The sequence below is a fragment of the Dendroctonus ponderosae genome, unplaced genomic scaffold, assembly GCF_020466585.1.
Source record: "Dendroctonus ponderosae isolate FM_Combo_2020 unplaced genomic scaffold, Dpon_F_20191213v2 Dpon_F_20191213_4, whole genome shotgun sequence".
In the NCBI taxonomy this organism is placed as follows: Eukaryota; Metazoa; Arthropoda; class Insecta; order Coleoptera; family Curculionidae; genus Dendroctonus; species Dendroctonus ponderosae.
The window spans coordinates 14,383,463-14,403,755 of record NW_026018611.1 but is presented as its reverse complement, the minus strand read 5'-3'; positions in this window follow the sequence as shown (position 1 = coordinate 14,403,755).

The window sequence follows — 20,293 nt, the reverse complement described above, 5'->3', positions numbered from 1 at the left end:
TTTTTACTTGGTGTTTCTCCAGTATCTTGCCGATCCTGTCCGTGACTCCATGTATGTACGGGAGGCAAGCCCAACTCTTATGCTCATCATGCGTCTTTGTTGTCTCCGAGCGATCTTCACTGTTTTTTGGTCGAATTTCTCTATTGAAATCTTTCTTGCTGTATCCATTCCAACCAAAGGCCCTTTCCAGGTGTTTTAATTCTCCCTCCAACTCGTCTGGTTTGCAGATTCTTCTGGCTCTTTCGTTGAGAGTTTTGTTGACTCCTCTCTTTTGACTGGGTTGATGGTTTGAACCACTGTGCAGGTACCGGTCGGTATGTGTCGGTTTCCTGTACACCGTGTGGGCCAGCTTGCCGTTTATTTTTCTGGTCACCAAGACATCCAAAAAAGGCAGACGCCCATCCTTCTCCACTTCCATAGTGAATTGAATTTTAGGGTTTATTGAGTTGAGGTGCCTCAGGAAGTCTTCCAGTTCAGTCAGACCATGGCCCCAAACAACAAAAGTGTCATCCACATAGCGGAACCAGCAATTAGGTTTCTTCACGGCTGTGTCCAGAGCGTTCTTTTCAAATTTTTCCATAAAATAGTTGGCTATCACTGGACTAAGAGGGCTGCCCATTGCTACTCCATCCGTCTGCTCAAAGAATTCGCTTTTTGACCCCGTCAACGTACAAAAAGTTGACACGGGATCAAACTAGATTTTCCTCCTATTATTCAACGATTTTTTAACAATGTTAACTCTATTAAGGGAAGGAATTTTTCAAATGGACACCCGATATATTAAACATTAATTTAAAGGATCAAATATATTAAACTTTATTAAAATTCTCGCAATCCTCATATACAAACGAATTTGCATTGCTAAATGTAAGCGATTGACACAGTAAACGAACTTAATCGGATTAAACTGCAAATGTTACATAACATTTGCATACATGCAATTTCGCGTTAAAAATCGTCTAATGTTTTGGTTGGCCGGATGTGTATTACTCTACCTAAGATTCAGTTGCGTAAGAACCAAGTGCTGAATATGCGGGCGGACACCATTCCTCGTTTCCTCGCTAAGTACCGATATTTTCCCACAATCGTCTGAAGACAAACCATACTTCCTACTTGATGTCGAATAGAAAGTACGCCAATTATTCCAGCATAAAGGCGAGAATTTAAGTTAGTTTTTATTTATGCCTTGCATGTTGTGACCTATGATCAGCATAACAAATGTTCGGTAAATTCGATAGACGAGATGATATTTCGTGAATTATTAGCAGACGAAATGGGGACAAGTTACATTCACTCACCAGTTTTGCGCCAGCATAATGCGTGTATTTGCCATAATCCATAAAAAGATGTAGATACTAGAACCTTATTTGAGAAATAAGATTATCTAACTGACAATTTGGCATCAAGCTTAGTGTGAAATAGACGTGCGTTAGAAGCGTAGCAGTTCATTTATTATAAAAATTTGCGCAAGTAATGGTTAATGTATTATCAATATATTGATAATGTTACATATTTCAGATTCAGAATTTACAGGAGGTAGGGTAACCAATACAGTTATTGGCCAGTTAAGAAAATTGATTTTTTTTAAGAACACAACTCAAATATAAAATATCCTAGAAACAACTTGAATAGGGCATTTAGTTGTACTTGGTATACTTGATTAAATATACCATAAAGAAACTGCAGGCAAATTTACCAAAAAGAAAAATATGTAGAAATTGCTAAATGTGCAAAAATGTACAATTATTGGCCACATTTTTATAGTTATTAGACAATGTTTTGATAGTAATTGGCCATGTGAGCTGAAGGGCTAATAATGATACACAAATGGAAAATCAGATTTACTTAATACTTTAACGATGTAAATTAGCTTATCTCCATTACTTGTCATTATTGGTTAAAGACAATCTTCTGAAACTCTTCTCAAACAACTTCTTCTCAAAGAAATCTTCTGAAGTTAAAGTGTCATTGTCTGTGACTGCTTCTTTATAACAATTTTTGCGCTCCTTTCTTTTTCTTTTCCTGCATTTAGTTTCGCTGTATTCTTTAAAACAAAATAGTCTTTAAAAAAGTCATTCTGTTTATTTTTCTTTACGCTTCGATTATTCTGCCCAAGCTAAATATTCTATTATATTTGCACTCTCTTTTATTTTAGCGGATGAACGTTTTGTATGTATTAAGTTACTGCAAGAAGCAGTCTCAACAGTGTTTGCCAAAAGCTATGGTTGTTTTACACCGTCTGCCTATAAGTCAGAAGATATTCCTCTTGAACTTTTATTTCAATATAAGTGCTCTTGTGCATTTCATAAAAATTAAAATTTCTAGAGTTAAATTTTAATTATTCTTGGTATGATTTGATTTTTATAATAAATACTTTAAATGAGCAGCCGTCTTAATTAAACTAAAGTTATTGCCAACTTTACCGTAGTTGTCAAAATAAATACTGAATCATACTGTTATTATTTGTTACTATGGAAACAATGCTCTATGTCTGATACTATTTTCCATAGCTAACTTCGATCAACTAAATTGAGGAACTATCAATTGTTCGCATACACTTTATGTTCCAAAGAATCCTAACGATGTGATATATCACATAAATCGTAATAAAATGCTTTATTCGGTAAAGCAATAATCAAATATGGTTGCCATTTAAAAAAACTCAAATGTGTGGCATATGGCAAAAATGACGAGTTGATGAGTTATTTTGGAGAAATGTATTATGCCATTTTGATTAGAATTCAATTTCCTACATATTTTCTATTTAATGTTTTCCTGTCAAATTAATATCAACGGAACTAGGAGTAATTTAAATATTTATCATAAATAAGTTTTCCCAAATATCTCTTGACAGCTGTCAAATTTTACAAAAATAAAATTGGTTTCGAGTGGAGCATTCGAAACTACAATTATTTATCCATTTAACCTTTTTCGTAGCTGATCTAGTTCCAAGGATCCCTGTACTAGTCATCGAAAAAAATTCACCCTGTATATATTTCGGAAAATATTGGCTCTCGGAGCGCCAATGGCAACATTTGACCTTTAGTATCTGTAGTTCCTGGATTTCCTGTTAATGAATGACCCTCTATACAGGGTGATTCAAAATTGGCGTCATTCCTCTGGAGGTGGTGTCTGCCGCTGTTATAGGAGTACAGAAAAAATAGTAGAAGAAATTAATTGTTATTAAAAACTGAGAAATTTGCAAAAAACTATATCAGAAATACGGCAGCAATGTTTTTCAAGGTAATCTGCCTAATTAACATTGCGCGTAATTATTTGTATGCGTAAATACCTGTTGCTTCGTAATTATTTAAAACTCCGGTAACCATGGAATTATACAGACTGACAATAAGATAGACAAGGATAACCGGTAAATTCAACAAGATTTGTTGACTGCGAGACGTACTTTCCAAATGTCAACCTGTTCTCATAACCTCGAATTGGTTGAATGGTTAACTCCAAACAAGCTAGTGCCTGTGTAATCTCCTTATTATGCACTCTTATCAAGCAGCTTCTCGCATTCAGTTAATTAACTCCTGCTCCATTTGTATCTCCTTGTGCTGAGTGTATCGTACAAAAGTGGTAGGATCGCCCTTCCTCGTTATTTATTTGGTCCTTGGAAAAGTGTCAGTTATTGAGTACCACTGGAAGGCCCTGATTCGATTATGTCCAATACTTGTTCCGCTGTGCCTGGAACCCGAACACCAATTGTCGTCCACTATCTTCCTGGAACCACTCTCCTCGCCCGTTGTTGGCGTGAGTTCTTTCAGCTTCTGCTATGTTAGCAGCATTTCCCCTCCAATCGCATATTCGCAAATGTGTGAAAGGAAATTCAAAGTAAGTCACAGTTTGACAAATTATTGTTATGATTGACAAGGGTTATCCACCTGTAAATATCTGTTAATGGCAAAAGACATCATTGCCGCTGTGGCTTTTCATCAAAAATTTGTAGAAAAAAACTTTTGTGGTATCAAAAATTTTCGCGATTTGAAGCAAAGACGGTTATTTTTCTTTTTGAATGCTTAAGTATTCCAATATGCTACCAATTAAACATGGAACAAAATAATGCTTAATAACAAAGTTGAAATTCGATCTTCAACTGTTAATATCTCCTAGAAATTTTCGAAAAAAAAAATTTCAATATTTTTCTTGTACTCTCCAAGAGAGCCTCTATTACCACTTTAAAGGAATGACGCCAATTTTAAATCACCCTGTATTTATGGCGCAAGAAATGAATCGCTCAGCTACAGGCCACTTCTAGCTATAAGATGGAATCTATTTTGAATGTCGCTCAGGTTCCGATGACCCAAATGAGGTCCCAGTGACCGATATTATCGATGTGTTAAAGCAACAATATAATTAAATAATTATATTTCATATATTTTGGTAAATCCAACTCTGTGGATAACGGTAGAACAGGTCGAAGTTCAGTGATCTTAACATATTTCTTACAGTAATTACTATAATCAAAACCATTCACCACAAAGCACAAACTGCAGAAATGAAGCTACATTGACTCAAACTGCAATACTCTCATTACTATTGTTAGGTTATTAAGATATACAATTAAGTAAGGAATTAATCGTGAATGAAATAGTGTTTCTCGGTTGCAAATTATTTTGTATATAATTGAAGAAGTCGCCTAATTGCACTTACATAAGTATTGTAGTTTTGTAACTATAACTAAAATTTACTTTGGGTCTAAAACCTGAACGTGTCTTAAACAATCACTGTTATTGTTGATTAATCGAATTTATTCCTAAATTAAACAGCGTGTAACAGAGTATCCATTACAGACTTCTATAGAAATGCACCATCACCATGTTAATGGTATAGATACCAATGCTTTTGAGCTCACTATAGACATTTACCCAATAAGTGAGGCAGAATTTTCTTGAGGCACATGCACGTGTAGAAAAGTGGTAGCTTCAACACCCAAAAGCGTTGTATAAAAAACTTATTTTGATTTATTTCCCTGCCTGCGTCCAATATTCTTATCCTTCCTGGGTCTCGGTCAAAATGTGAAGTGAAAATTTGAATATAGCTTATTTCATTACGTTTCGGCGAAACAACAGCGCCACCATCAGATTTAAAATTTACACAGACTACAAACACCAATTTACAATTAAAACATGTACGAAAACCATAATTTATAAAACGTTAAAACATTCATCAGTCCTTGAGGGAAAAAATCCTTCTTTTTGGGAGAGCAAAACATTTGAAAAACTTACCTCATAGTTGGTAAACATTACGTTCTGCCAGGCCTTCTTGAAACCTTAAATTTGTTTGAATTATTTTCTACATTTAAGAGAATTGAGTATCTATTGAGATAAGCGGAAATAATTTTAATTTTTCACTAGTGATAGACTAGATTGATAAATAGAGACAATAAATGACTGAAACCCAGGAATGAATTTTGATATATGTTGAATATAATTATGTATAGAGTAAATTGTTGAGAATGTGATAATACATGTATAGGACACACTAAACAATATTTGAAAAAGAGAATGTACGAACATAAATACAGTCTGAGAAATACTAGTGAACAGCATTAACACAACCTGCATGTGCACCAAATGTGCACCAAATGTTACATAATTTCGATTTTAACAACGCAGATATATTAGTTAGGAAAACAAATTATCATAAAAGAAGAATCCAAGAAGTACTACAAATAAAACAGCATGCAAAAGCAGTAAAGTTCAGATCAGATACCGACAACCTTAGTAACATTTACCAAACCCTAATAAAGCCATAAGTATAGAACACCCAGTACACTACTGAAACATTAAAACTATTATATACCATTCTCGCAAGTGTAGAAAATAATTCAAATAAATTTAAGGTTTCAAGAAGGCAAAGACCTAAAAGAACGTAATGTTTACCAACTATGAGGTAAGTTTTTCAAATGTTTTGCTCTCCCAAAAGGAATAATTTTTTCCCCTCAAGAACCAATGAATGTTTTAACGCTTTATAAATTATAGTTTTTATACATGTTTTAATTGTGAATTGGTGTTTGTAGTTTGTGTAAATTTTAAATCTGATGATGGCGCTGTTGTTTCGCCGAAACGTAATGAAATAAACGATATTCAAATTTTCACTTCACATTTTGACCGAGACCCAGGAAGGATAAGAATATTGGACGCAGGCAGGAAAATAAATCAAAACAAGTTTTTTATGCAACGCTTTTGGGTGTTGAAGCTACCACTTTTCTACACGTGCATGTGCCTCAAGAAAATTCTGCCTCACTTGTTGGGTAAATGTCTATAGTGAGCTCAAAAGCATTGGTATCTATACCATTAACATGGTGATGGTGCATTTCCATAGTCCAAGTCTGTAATGGATACTCTGTTACACGCTGTTTAATTTAGGAATAAATTCGATTAATCAACAAGTTTGTAGTTTGTGTAAATTTTAAATCTGATGATGGCGCTGTTGTCTCGCCGAAACGTAATGAAATAAACGATATTCAAATTTTTACTTCAAACTTTGACTTAGACCAAGGAAGGTTAGGAATATAATAATAAAAAACGTATTGCATATGAATTAATAATTTAGGGGCTATTGTATCTCTCTGTCTCACGCCTCTCCATAGATTGATTGGATCAGGTCCCCCAAAGACTTGGACTGTCATGGTTGCGTCGTGGTAAAGAGCGTTGATCAGCTGTATATATCGATTATCGTTAAGGCATCTCTTTAGAGAGCTCAAAAAAAACCATTTTCGGAGTGTAGGTATCGAACGCTTTTTCAAAGTCGATAAATGCCAGAAAAACCTGTTGATTATATTCCAAGGATTTTTCTATTATTTGCCTTAATGTGTGAATATGATCAATCGTACTGTATCCCACACGAAAACCGGCTTGTTCCACTGGTTGGAATTTGTCAAGCTTGCTGGTAATTCTGTTCGTTATTCTTCTTGTCAGGAGCTTGTAGGTATGAGACAGCAGTGAGTACCGGCCTGTAGTTTTTAACATATTTCTTGTTCCTTCCTTATAGGGAATAATCACGTACGCATTTTCTCATCCTTGAGGTATTTTACGTTATAGGTTTGTCTGATCTTGTCGAATAATTTCAATATTAGGACAATCGTCATCAATCAACTTATGTAGTAGTTAAATGATACATCAGCCCATGGAATGATTTATTTTCAGTTCTATAATTTACAAAATCCTTTGGATTCATTTCTTGAATTGAACCGGTGAGTTCGAAAAGCGCACAAAAACCGAACAAAAACATATAAACTTTGAAACCACTCATTTCATAGCATTAGTAGGCGCAGAAAATTTTTAAAGCTTCTGGTTCGAAGCAATAACGTTAAAGCAAAACACGCTAGTGGATTTGTACGATTTGATTTCGAATTCACCAATTGAAGTGGTTTTTGGTTTTTGTCGTCGCTATGATTAATACTTTTATCATTAATATTTACTTATAACTTCTATCTATTGTACAAGAAAGTCTATAGAGAAGGCATTAAATAATTTCTGATTGCGCGTAAATCTAACGGTTGGACGAAATCTCGAATTATAAAATAAAAAGCTATTAAATCCGTTAGTAATACAACGAAAAAGTAAAACAATTTCTCCAAATACGGATTTTAAACTCGGCAATGCAATCCGCGATTCTATTTAAGTATTGAAAAATGAATTATCGTGTCAATATTTATTGTCCGATTATCAAGTTTCTCTTTCCGTAAGTGACAGTTATTTATTTAAATACATTCAAGACTATTAAATGTAGGTACGCTAAATGGTTTGGTCAAGAAGGTTGCGCAATATTTGAGATTTTAGTAGATAAATAATTTAAGTAAGATATAAATTACTTCATTATAAGGCTGTTAATTGCGCGGGGAATTGAGCAATATTGAATACACATACATTTTAAAACAGAAGCATTTCTCACATTCATTTAGGTACAGCTTTATTAATAATTTTGATTCTAAATAGCTCCAGTGCGTACGTTTCAACTCGTCGTAAAACGATTTCATTACGTCATAAATGATGATAAATGGTCATCGGTAATTGGCATAGCTTTAGTGCATTTGACTTGTGTACTGAGCAAAATTTTGATTCTTTGACATAAAATTGGGGTTACTACTGGCGGTAATAAATATTTGAAATAATCAATCGTTAATCAAACTAAGTTATTTATTTAGGCCAAGCTATGTATTTAAAAATGCTTTATTGTGATAAAAATACTAGTAGCAATCCAATTGTGTGATTATATAAATGATAATGAGCAGATGAATGGGTATGTATTTTCCACTCGTATTTCCGGTCCATATGTTATTAAAATTGTATTGCAAAAAAACGCGATTTTCGTTTTTTTTTGTTTATACCTTTGAAACTAATGGAGCAATCGGAATGTCTCAACGAGATGATTTGTAGATAATAAAAATATCTACAAAATGAGGGATTGAACGCCTCAATCGGATAGATAGACAGGATTAGTTTCTGAGAAATTTAGAAAAAACCGAAAATTGGGGTTTTTTTTGAAAATGTATAGCTCCGTCATTTTTTGAGGTCTAAAGTTTGAGGAAAAGAGAAAAACTTCCGCAATACGTCGCGGTAAGAAACAGAGCCAATGCTAAAATAACACAAATCAAAAATTGGGAAACTATTGGGAAAAGTTGCACCGACATGCAACACGACCTGTACAGATGACCACGGAGAATATGGAACCTCATTAGATCAAAGAAAAAACCAGTTAACGATCAAATCGTAGTCAATATTAGCGCTGAGGAATGGACAAACCACCTCAAGAGTCTGTACAACGCCGAAGAGTAAGCGGATCTATGAACCATTCCCAACAACACCGAAAACTACATTATAAACAAAACAACAATTAATAAATTGAAAAACAGAAAATTGTCAGGCTCAGATAGAATAACAAACAAAATGCTCAAATATGAGGCGATGAGCTGATGATCGAACTACCACACCTTTACATGATTATGTGCACAGGAGAAGTACCCCAGGAATGAAAATCTAGCATTACAATCCCTATCTAGAAGAAGGGAGAAAAGAAACACTCAAGGAACTAGCGAGGCGTAAGCCTGCTCAACACCGCCATGAAGCTGCTCACCAAAATAACAACCCAACATCTATCAAGTACAGTCAGCATTAACGAAGAACAACAAGGCTTTAGGCAGAATAGATCAACAATCGCCGGTATATTCATACTGTTCATTCTTACATAAAGTTATAGCTCAATGATCTATTTACAACTAATTCTCAGGTAAGTGAAGAAGAAAGTCAGTAACCTTTAAGCAACAAAAAAAATGTCGGCGATTGGTGCTAAAACATCTTAGATATGAATCTGTGAGTCTGGAAAGAATTCTTTTGAAATGTAGACAACTCGACGTGTTCGAAGTTCTGACCGTTTAACTCCAAACGTGATTGTGCTCATATAGTCACTTTATTGCGCAATCTTCACAGTATTACGCACTCACATTTTGAGCAGCTTTTCGTATTCAGTGAATTAACTCCGGCTCAACTTGTACCGGTGTTCAGTAGATCAGAGATTTAATGTGTCCTGTACATCTTACATACCTCGTAGGGATGTAGCCCTTCCTCGGCAATTATCTGGTGCATCGATAATTATCTGGTGGTCAGGAAAGTGTCAGATGCTGTTCAATGCTTCGACTACCCCTGGACGGCTCTGCTGCAATTATAATTATGTCCAATGCCTGTTCTGTTTGTCTGGAACTCAAACACTGTTTGGTCGACAACTATCTGCCTCAATTTCTAGAGCTAATCCAGTTTAGTGTCTCTAACTTGTGTAACGGCGTTCAACAAAGCAGAAATTTTAATATTTTTTGCGAACCTGAATGCTGTAATGGATAAGTACAATTTTTCACCATCAAGGATTTTTAACTGTGAGCTGAAGAGGGCAAAAAAAGTTGGTCATTTTTGGGAGAAGGGGAAAACTACGACAATTATTTGTTCATTTAACGCATCTGGAATATACATTACTCCAACGTTTATCTATCCCAGAAAAAGAATGGCCTATTCTTAGAACTTGAAACTTAACGGACTTCCAGGAGATATCGCTGCTCAGATAACCGATGGATAACCGTACATTTATCAAAGAGTATCCAGTTTTGTCGTTACTAGATAACCACTATACTTATTGTTCGTTAAATGCCTACAACTTCTGCAAGGAAAGAGGAATTATTCTGCTGACGATCCCTCCACATACGTTGCACCGTGTTCAACCGCTTGACGTTACTTTTTATAGTCCTTTGAAGACACCATATAATTCAGAATGCGATAACTTGATGAGTATTAATCCCAGAGAAAAAAATACGCCTAATATCGTCGCTGGTTTGTTCAACAAAGCTTTTGGGAGCGTTGCTACTATCAAGAAAGTTATCAAAAGTTTTCAGGTAACGGAAATATTTCCTATATATCCTGATGTTTTTAATGCAGAAGATTTTGCCCCCTTTGAAAATTTACTAACTACAAATTTAAATGAGCCTATTCCTGAAAACAATCAATTAGGAAATAAAATAACCGGAGAAAGGGCAGAAGATGTAAGACAGCAAAGCTTCAAGGCCGACACAAACAAAAATGAAAGAAGACAAAATATGTCATTTGGAGAAGTAATAGCAAATCTTGTGTGTTCTGGAACTACTTCCCAAAGAAGAAAAAAATGGGAAAAGCAACACTCCCAATTATTTACTTCTACTCCAATGAAAGATTTTTTGAAGGCAAAAGGAAATGCAAAAGAGGAACAGTTACAGAATACTTTCTTCATTTCGACCATGACTTACTAGCCATGGTCGAAATCAGCCAAAAACGAAGTAAAAAAGCAGGTTGTTGGTATCTTTATCGATTAAGATATCAATATGGATTACCATAAAACAAAAACCAGCGCTTAGAAAGAAAACTAAGGTAATTTATAATAACTGTGAGAAAGAAGAGGAAAAAACTGGAAAACTGTGCGGAAAATTCGAAAAAAAAATTCGGGAAAAATCTGAAATTCATTCGTACTCGTAATCAAGACCGTACCAAAACCGAAAGAAAAAATTTATGTCTGCGATTTTTGTCAGTGACAAAACTTTTCGGTAATTGCGGCCCGGGCTGTCCGACAGCCAACTCGTTTTAAAAAAAAATTCTTTTGAACACCGCTTTTGTTATTTTTCATAATCATGTATTCTGTTTGCAAGGTAAATCTTTGATTTAAACCTATCAGTTTCTTTTTAAACAGTAAAATCTGGGATACAGTTAGACTTTCCTTAGGAGACCGATATTCCCGCACTCTTCCCTACTTTTTCAATATAGAAAATTCTCGTAACTTGAAGTAAAGATCGTCATTTTTAAGTATTCCAACAGGCTAATAATCATACAAGGGGCCATTTCAAAATAATACTTAATGACAAAGTTGAAATTCAATTTTGGACTGTTACCAGAATATCTTTTAGAAATATCAGAAAAAACATTTCTATATTTTTTTGCGTGCTCTGTAAGCGAGCCCCTATAACTCCTTAAAAGGAAAGACTCCAATTTTCAATCACCCTATACAGGGCACGGCACTCGGGCTGCATCGTTTGGGCGTGACGATTACCGTCAAAAACAGTGCCATGCATTATAATTTTTTTGCTCTCTATCGTAAGATACGCATGCTTGTTTACTTGAAATTAATTCGTACTAGTAAATGTATACAATAAGTTATATAGTTATCTAATGAACAAAGATTGGAGCGCTAAAACATACAGTGAACTAGTCTGATACAATCCATAACGAAAAAACAAGCCAATTAAAAGCGCATTTACAAGATAAATGTATGTTAGCCGCCACTTACACTTTTTACAATAGAATGTTAACCAAGATAATATGTGGATCAGTAAAGAGATTTAGATCTACACGAACGAGTAGGAAGGTTTGTGTGGAAAGATTATTTATGCAAATCCGTCCATTCAATATGGAATGGCTTTAGATCAGAATTGTGTGAACAATAGAGTTTAATTCGTTAATTGCCGTGGATCTATTCAGTCAAAGTTGCATAGATTAATGTCGTGATAGTTTAAGTATTAACTTCTCCGGGATGTGCCATTCACAGGTATTGCAGCTGTCTATTAAAGAAGCAGAAAATGTTGCATGAAAGTAAGAAGATGTGATGAACAAGCGTTTTCGAATAGAGTTATTATCAGACTCAACGCTGCCATGGCGACTTCTGGTATTTTTTCAGATGTTCTTATATATAATGTTATGTAACTTTATTATTAAAATTGTTTATTTATGTTTAAAAACTCTAGACAAAAGCCTCGAAACATGAGCGGAATAAACCAACGACGACTTAAGCTACGGAACTGACAACGGTATCCATTGAAGAAGATAGAGTCAAATGAGAAATATCAATATTGATCAAGAAAAAAATATAAAACTGGCACAACAAATTTTGAAGCCACAGTTGAACGAATAATAATGGTTAATACAACAATGATCGGAAAACGTGTGGCTATTATTGGTATATACGCACGAAACGATGATGAAATTAACCAAATGAAAGATAACTACTACACAAAATTACAGCAAATTCGGGACGAAATACCAGAGAGTAGAGAAATAATAATGATTGGCGATTTAAATGGAGGAACTGGACGCAAATGAATTATGCCAGCGTGGGGCAGTATGGCGAAGAACAAACGAACGAAAATGGAGAACGACTGATCAAACTATGGCAAAGTAATAAACTAAGAATTGTAAACGGCTTCTTTGAACATAAGGATAATTATACATACACTTGTACTCAACCCACAAGACAGTTAAAATACATAATAGATTACGTTATAACATCCCAACAAACTCAACTGCAAGTGCAAAACAAAACAGTAAGAAGAGATGTAGACTGTGGCTCAGACCACCACTTGCTACGTGCAAAAATAGCATTCCCGTATAAAGTCTGGAACCAAACTTCAAGGCGAACCAACCAAAATCACAACTCACACAATAGAATCACGACTTGAAACAGATAGTACAGGAAAGCTGTATCAACAAAGATTAGAAAAACAACTCATTGGATATTGAATATAAAGGCGAAAACAAACTTTACCAGCATTTAAAAGAAGCAATACATCAAGCGGCAACTGAAAAAAAAACGGCATATTTGAAATGGATGAGAACAAAGGACGGCAGTTTTGACAGAAAAAGGTACGTAGAAGCGAGAAATAGAGTAAGGAAATTAATGAGATAACAAAGAGAAAAAAGCTGGAATCAAAAAGGTAGTGAAGTTGATATGTATAAGGGTGCTAGAAAATGTAACAAAGCCTGGAGGTTAATTGAAAATATCATATCAGAAAGTCAAATGGACAAAGAATTGTAGTTTTGAATGCTCCACTCGAAACCAATTTTCCAAAACTTCTTTATGGTAATTTTTTTAAATTACTCCTAGTTCTGTTGATAGTACTTTGACAGGAAAATATTAAATAGAAAATTTGTAGGAAATTGACTTCCAAACAAAGTGGCATAAGACACTCCTACAACATAACTGTCATTTTTGACATATGACACAAATATCAGTTTTTTAAATGGAAACCATACTTGATTATTGCTTTACCGAATAGAGCATTTTATTACGATTTCTGCGATAGATCACATCGTTAGTTCGTTTTTTTCGAAAATAAAGTGTCTGCGAACAATTTAGACTTTTTCAATTTAGTTTATCGAAGTTAGCCGTGGAAAATAGTATCAGACATACAGCATTGTTTCCATAGTAACAAATAATAACACAATGCTTCGGCTTTTATTTTGACAACTACCTTAAAGTTGGCAATAACTTTATTTTAATTAAGACGACGCTCATTTAAAGTGTTTATTGTAAAAATCAAATCATACTAATAATAATTAAAATTTTACTCTAGAAACTTTATACCAAATACAACAATATTAATAAAAAAATATATGTGTGTATCTCTGCTCTGCAAACAGCGCAAATAAAGTGTTTACACACTATCCACGACATGCAATTGTCACCATCATTTGAATATACATTTTATTTAAGTATAAAATTAGATTCCGTATTTCCAAAATGTACCATACTTCATCCTATTGAGCGAATTGTATGCCAAATTGTATTCGAAAAACCGAAATTTTAAGATTTTAAGCAATCTGTAAATTTTTAATAATTTTGTATTAATTAGAAAAAAGAAAAACTAGAAATACAGTCACGAAAACGTGCATGATATTTTGGACTGTACATTTTCACAAATAACATAGTAGCAAAACAACACACACACTTTATACTAAGAACATATATTAATCAGATATAATATATTATAAATACATTTTCAATATTTTTTCTGTGATTTACAAGCAAATTTGCCATAACATAATAAGGTAATCGATTTATCGGTGCAATGTCTGGTAATTTATCCAGCAAACTTGGCTCCATTCCTTGTCGATTATTTTAGGAGCCAATCTGATCACAGGTTTTGTTAGGTAATTTTTATAATGTTTTGCCAATAGGAATGCGTTTTTATAATCGCTATAGTTGAAAAGTCAGGAATAGAATCTAAACATTTGGGAAGAAGCGGGGATTTGACAGATAACCATTCGCGTTCTCAAGAAAACTGTTTCCATAAAGATAAAGATTTTGAAAAATTTCATCTTCTTTAGGAATAACTATTTATCAAGCTAAAAACTGAGGCTAACATTAGTCATTTTAAATCATAATTATGATATTTTCTTATTTCTTTATTCTCTCAGCTTCCGGAAAATTTGAATTTGCAGACAAGTTTTGGGAAAATTTGAGAAATCGTCAAATTGATTTGATTTAACTTTAAGGAGAACATCAGGCATTTTACAAAAATTCATTGCAAATCCACCAATTAAGCCAGTTAAGATAACAGATTTTCAATCATTTTGAAGAGAAAGGTTCCTCTAAAATCGTGACAAGTTTCATTTCAAAGTTATGAGTTGTGAAACTGAACAGTTGCATCCATGAGCGTTTAAGCAATGCATTTACCATAAACTATTAAAGAAATGAACAGGAGAAAATTACGGAAGCGTTCATGTCGATTTTTATAAAGAGAAAGTAAAAGAAAACCATGCATAGGTTCCCAGAGGAAAAAAACTTTAGTTAAGAGAAATGATCTAGGAGGTAACACTTTGCGAGGTAGTTCTAGAACAAAAATTAGTAAGACAAGTCCCTATAACTTATTGGCGCTGTTGAGCGCTAAAGTTTAATAAATGAATAACAAATTTATAATGATACATTTTTAATAACTTAATGTTTTTTTTGTACTTATTACATAATGAAATGTTTACTAAAAATAATTTTAAGAGCCAGTGTTTCCAGGAAACGTTCGGTTAAAACGTGGATGGATAATTTAACGTGCCTTACGGAAATAATTACTTACACCGTGCAAGAAGACAAGAAGAGAAAAATATTTGAAAATAAATTTTTGACCTGGAAACTAGCCGATTGTTGTAGATAAGGTGCATAAATAGTATGGAAAACTATTGTTTCTATTGAGGATGCGACTTCCAGATTTTGTCTGGGAGGGAAAGCAAACTCTAATATGCCATAAAACTGTGACCTGTTTGCGTTACGAAAAATACTTCGATTTGAAAACATTTTTTTTTAACTGGATTTAATGGAAATCTCTAGAATTTGTGGCTGACTGATTTGGATTATGAATAGAGAATGAATACTAAAGAAATGTGAATCATACAGCAAATTCTAACGCATTTACAGTGTAGTGTGTGCCTAAATGTTAATTTTCGGTAATTTGAAATAAAATGGTAATTCGAATGATTCTTTATGTTTCGTGCATTAATTTTATAACTGGAGGGGCGAGTGGAAGAAAGTGAATTTACTAGCAATTTGGATGAAATAAATTGTTTTCATTGATCAATTTTCTATAGCATTCAACAGCAGTTTTAAAACTTCTAGAAATATTTTTAAATATTTTATTTAAATAATATTATAAAATTTAAAAATTGTTTATACATAACCTAGTGTAATTTTCATCTTTCATTTTGATCTATTTAGCTTGTTGCATTATTAATGAAAATTAACACTGTTTTTGCGATATTTTGCTAATTTGTGCTATCCTCTTTCATTTATGGAATTTGTCTTCCATCAGCAGAAAAAAATCAAATATGTCTGCGTAAAACCAATGATTTTTCGTTTATATTTAACATTATGTGGCTGTTTTCTATTCGGACGTTTGTTCATAATGAGTTTCTTAAAAGGTTTGTAGGTACGTATCATAATTTTCTTTATATCTGTAAACTCCAAATTAATCAACCAAAATCCATTCAAATTTAACTGTTATTATAATTGTTAGTGATTGACAACAGTTTTTCATCAATGCGACCACAATCTGTATTTGTGTGATCCACTTCAGGAAATTGATGGTCTAATACTTTAAAGACGCTTGTAAGTATTAAAAATTGGTAGAAGTAAATAGTGCTGATTTTTTCCCCTGGATAGCACGTGAGTCGGATCAAATAACAAGATGTTAATTTTTATGTAGTTCTTGTAACGGACGAAGGAAATTCCGTAGACTGTTTATAACTTCGCCAGTTCCTCGATTAGTATTTCGTCTAAGTCTTTACTTTCTACGTCTACGTCTTTAAAAGATTTTGGCTGTTGCTTAAAATAACTCAAATTCCTATTTCATTATCATAATGTTTAGGGCGGATGAAGGTGTTTTTTTCGCCCTTAACTCATTGATTTATCATTTTTTTGGGAACAAATAACATAATACATATATATATCTTATATTTCCTAATTTACAAGCTATAATGTCTTTTAGATGCCAGGGGTAGTAAAATATGCACAAAACACATTCATTCCTGCAAAATAAAATTTTAAGAATTATAATAGTATATTCTTCCATCCGCGCCTGTAACTTTCAAAAATTAGCGCAATTTTTTGTACTCATTGAAACATATTTCAACATTTTTTTCGATCGAATATGGATAAAAACAACTAGTCAACTGTTATAGCGGTATCTCAACATCAAAACTTCGTATTGAAGTTTTACGATCCGATAAAAATCGTTTAATTCTTCTTCTTCTTCTTCTATATCCTGAAATTAATTTTGCAATTTGCCTAAAAAAGCTACCTCATATATTCACATAAATAATTTCAAATAAAAAAGATATCTTTGTTATAATTTTTTTTTCGATATCTTAAGTGAAATGATTTCACTTTTTCGTTTTAATGATAATTCGATGTTATGAAATATGATCAAGTCAGTACATTACGGTCGTATACCCCTGTTAGCAGGAAATATATACATCAGCAGCAACGACTTGATTGCATCACACTGTTTATATTCTTCAATAATAATGAACCATTTGGAAGAAATCGCCATTTGTAAAAATGATATTTGATTACAATTTGCCACATACGTTTCAAACTCGTTAAAAGACGATTTATATGGCGTATTTTTAATAGAAAGCCAATAAAATCGGCAGCAATAGGATCAAATTATCGTAAACACTAACGTCTTTTCCAATTACAAAATCTTGTTATTGGCAAGGAAATCGGCAAACTAGGAAGATGTGCTCGACGAGATGAAACTAATCTGGCCATCGATTACCAGTTACACAACAAACTGCCCATAACAAACGATTCCGTTGGATTTATGTGCGCACCCGGAACAAATGTAGACAAACACTGTGTGTGGATACAAAAATGTTACTTATATGGTTGCACATGTGTATGAAATTGTTCTTCTTTTCGCAAGTATTTAATTAACGACTAAATATGTTATTGAAAATATAATGAATGGACATATTTTATCAAACGTGATGTCTTCTCGTTTAATTAGTCTGGCATCAACATGTATCTTATTCATTATGAAGGTACATAGATATAGAAATGGAATAAATTATATTGTCAAAAACTAGTTGCGCTCACCGAAGAAGACCAAGAAGTTAACGTTAAGAAAAACCTAAGTCTTCTGAGATTTGGAACTGCCAAAATAAAATACCAAACAAAACAAGTGGAATAAAGAAAACTCTGTAAGACATTAAGACATTAGTCTTACAGAGATATAAATAGTTAGTTCAAAGAAACATAAAATTGAAAATAAAATTAAAATTCATGAATTCTTGGAGGGCATCCAAGAAATATCAGAAAATGTGAACATCCTTTCCAGAAGGCAAGGGGGGTCAAGTTATAAAAAATTAACACCAAATAGAAAGTTTCTTAAAAGGAAAATGGCGGCAATTTTACAAGTTTCTCAGCGTTGTAAATCAAAGTTTGAAAAAATGAGACTGACCAGATGAGTGTCAAAAATATTGGTGTCCTCAAATCGCGAAGAATTTAGTGCAACTAGAATTAATACGAAAATGCCTGCTAATGACGGCATACATAGAAGACGATGGTATTAGGCCTGGGTAACTTAGTGAATTTTTCTAAAATTAGAATAATATTTCTAAAACTTCACATTTTTCAAGTTTTAGGCAAGTTATTCTTTCATATGCTCAATTTTATAAAGTTTCACTTAAAAATGCTGAAACTTATGAAAACTTATGAAATAAATCTCGAATCCTTCGTCGCTTTGTAAACAGTTTTGAAATCCCTTTCCAGCTTCGAATTTGGAACAAAAATCAAATAATTTTCTATCAAAAACGAACAGAATAAGCGAAAGTTTAGATCAGATTATTTGGACATCTCGTTACCTCCATTTATTTGAAGCCTCAAGAATTTGTTAAAAAATGTCTTTTTTTAGTTTTGACTGATTTTTTTTGCTTTACTTTCTACTCAAAAACGCTATTTTGTAGAGTTTCGCTTAAAAATACTGACGATCTGAAGGAAAAATTACAAGATAAATTTATATCTTTGTAAAAATGTTTCAAAAACTTTTTTCAGCGTCAAATTCGGGACAAAAGCGAAAATACATTTCTCCCGTTTATTCCCGAAAACCATTAAGGTTTTTCCTAAAACCGAACTCAAAACTAAAAGTTGATGATGATTTTCTTCATTTCTGACAATAATGGGTCTTTTCAGCCAAAAATTACCAATTTAATTTTGCCTCCTTTATCGGTTTGCAGGAAACTTTAGAAACCAGATTTCAGTTTTGGCACAAGAAGCAAATAATTTTATTCAGTTTTTTACTAAAAATAATTAGGATTATCTTGAAAAACCGACCAGAGATCAAAAGTTTACAAAAAATTACTTGAAAAATTGACCACCCTCATCGCTCTGAAGAATTTTAAAGCTCCTTTAAATTTTCAGGTAATTCTTCAGTTTTAACAAAGTTTCTGTTAAGCAATTCTTTTTACACAAAAATCGCATTATTTTTTAGTTTTACTTAAAATACTGACAATCTTCAGGTATTTTCTGTGAAGAAACATATTATAAATTTTATTGGAACACTCGCCTCGCTTTGCAAAAATGTTTTGAATACTTTTTGCAGTCTCCAATTATGGACAAAACCGTAATAATTATTTCGAGGTGTTTTTCCAAAAATATTTCCCCGAACTGAAAAAGCGAAAGTTTATAATCATTTATATGGAAAGTCTTGGAAACTGGGGTTTCTTCACTTTTAGGTCAATATTTCTAAACAACCCGGTCTCTAAACAGAAAAACCGTGTTTTTCCTAACGTTTTACTGTAAAATACTGACAAGCTAAATATTTTATTCAAAAAAATTAAGATATCGATTTAACAAGAAAACTCGTCGACTTTCTTTGGACTCAGTTCTGTAGCAGGGAAAATCTACATGACTTTTTTTAGTTGTTTGAGCAAAGAAGTAAACGGTTGCTCATAAAATATGTTTATGACGTTTTTTTTAGATGTGAAAATTCTAGTTTCGGGTCTAGTAAAGTTTTAATAAATGAATTATAGATCATTAACCGATCAGTTGAAACTGGGTAACTCAGAGAGCGGCAACAACTCATTACCGCAACTCAACACAGTGTTACCCAGGCCTAAATGGTACATTTGATTGAAATATTTATAGAATAGTTTTATCTCTCTATCAAATAGCACAACAACCCTGGGTACGCCTTGGCTGACTGTACAACTTTTTTCCGGGTTTTTCGATATTCAATCATTCTATGTTCGAAAGGGATGTTTATTTTTTATAGATATGATATAATGTTGTCTCTCCAACGCATTTTGAATCGCCCTCTTCCCGTAGGAACCTCATCCCATATCAACGTCACCAGTTTCTCATCCAATTTGAGTCTCTGGCCCTTGACTTCTTCTACCACATCTTCCAAGTTCGGCATTTGTTCTCAGTCTATATTCATTATTAGTGGAGTGGTCCGAAAATTTTTCTGAATATCTTATGCTCAAATCTCCTGAGTTTTTCTTCGTTATCTTTT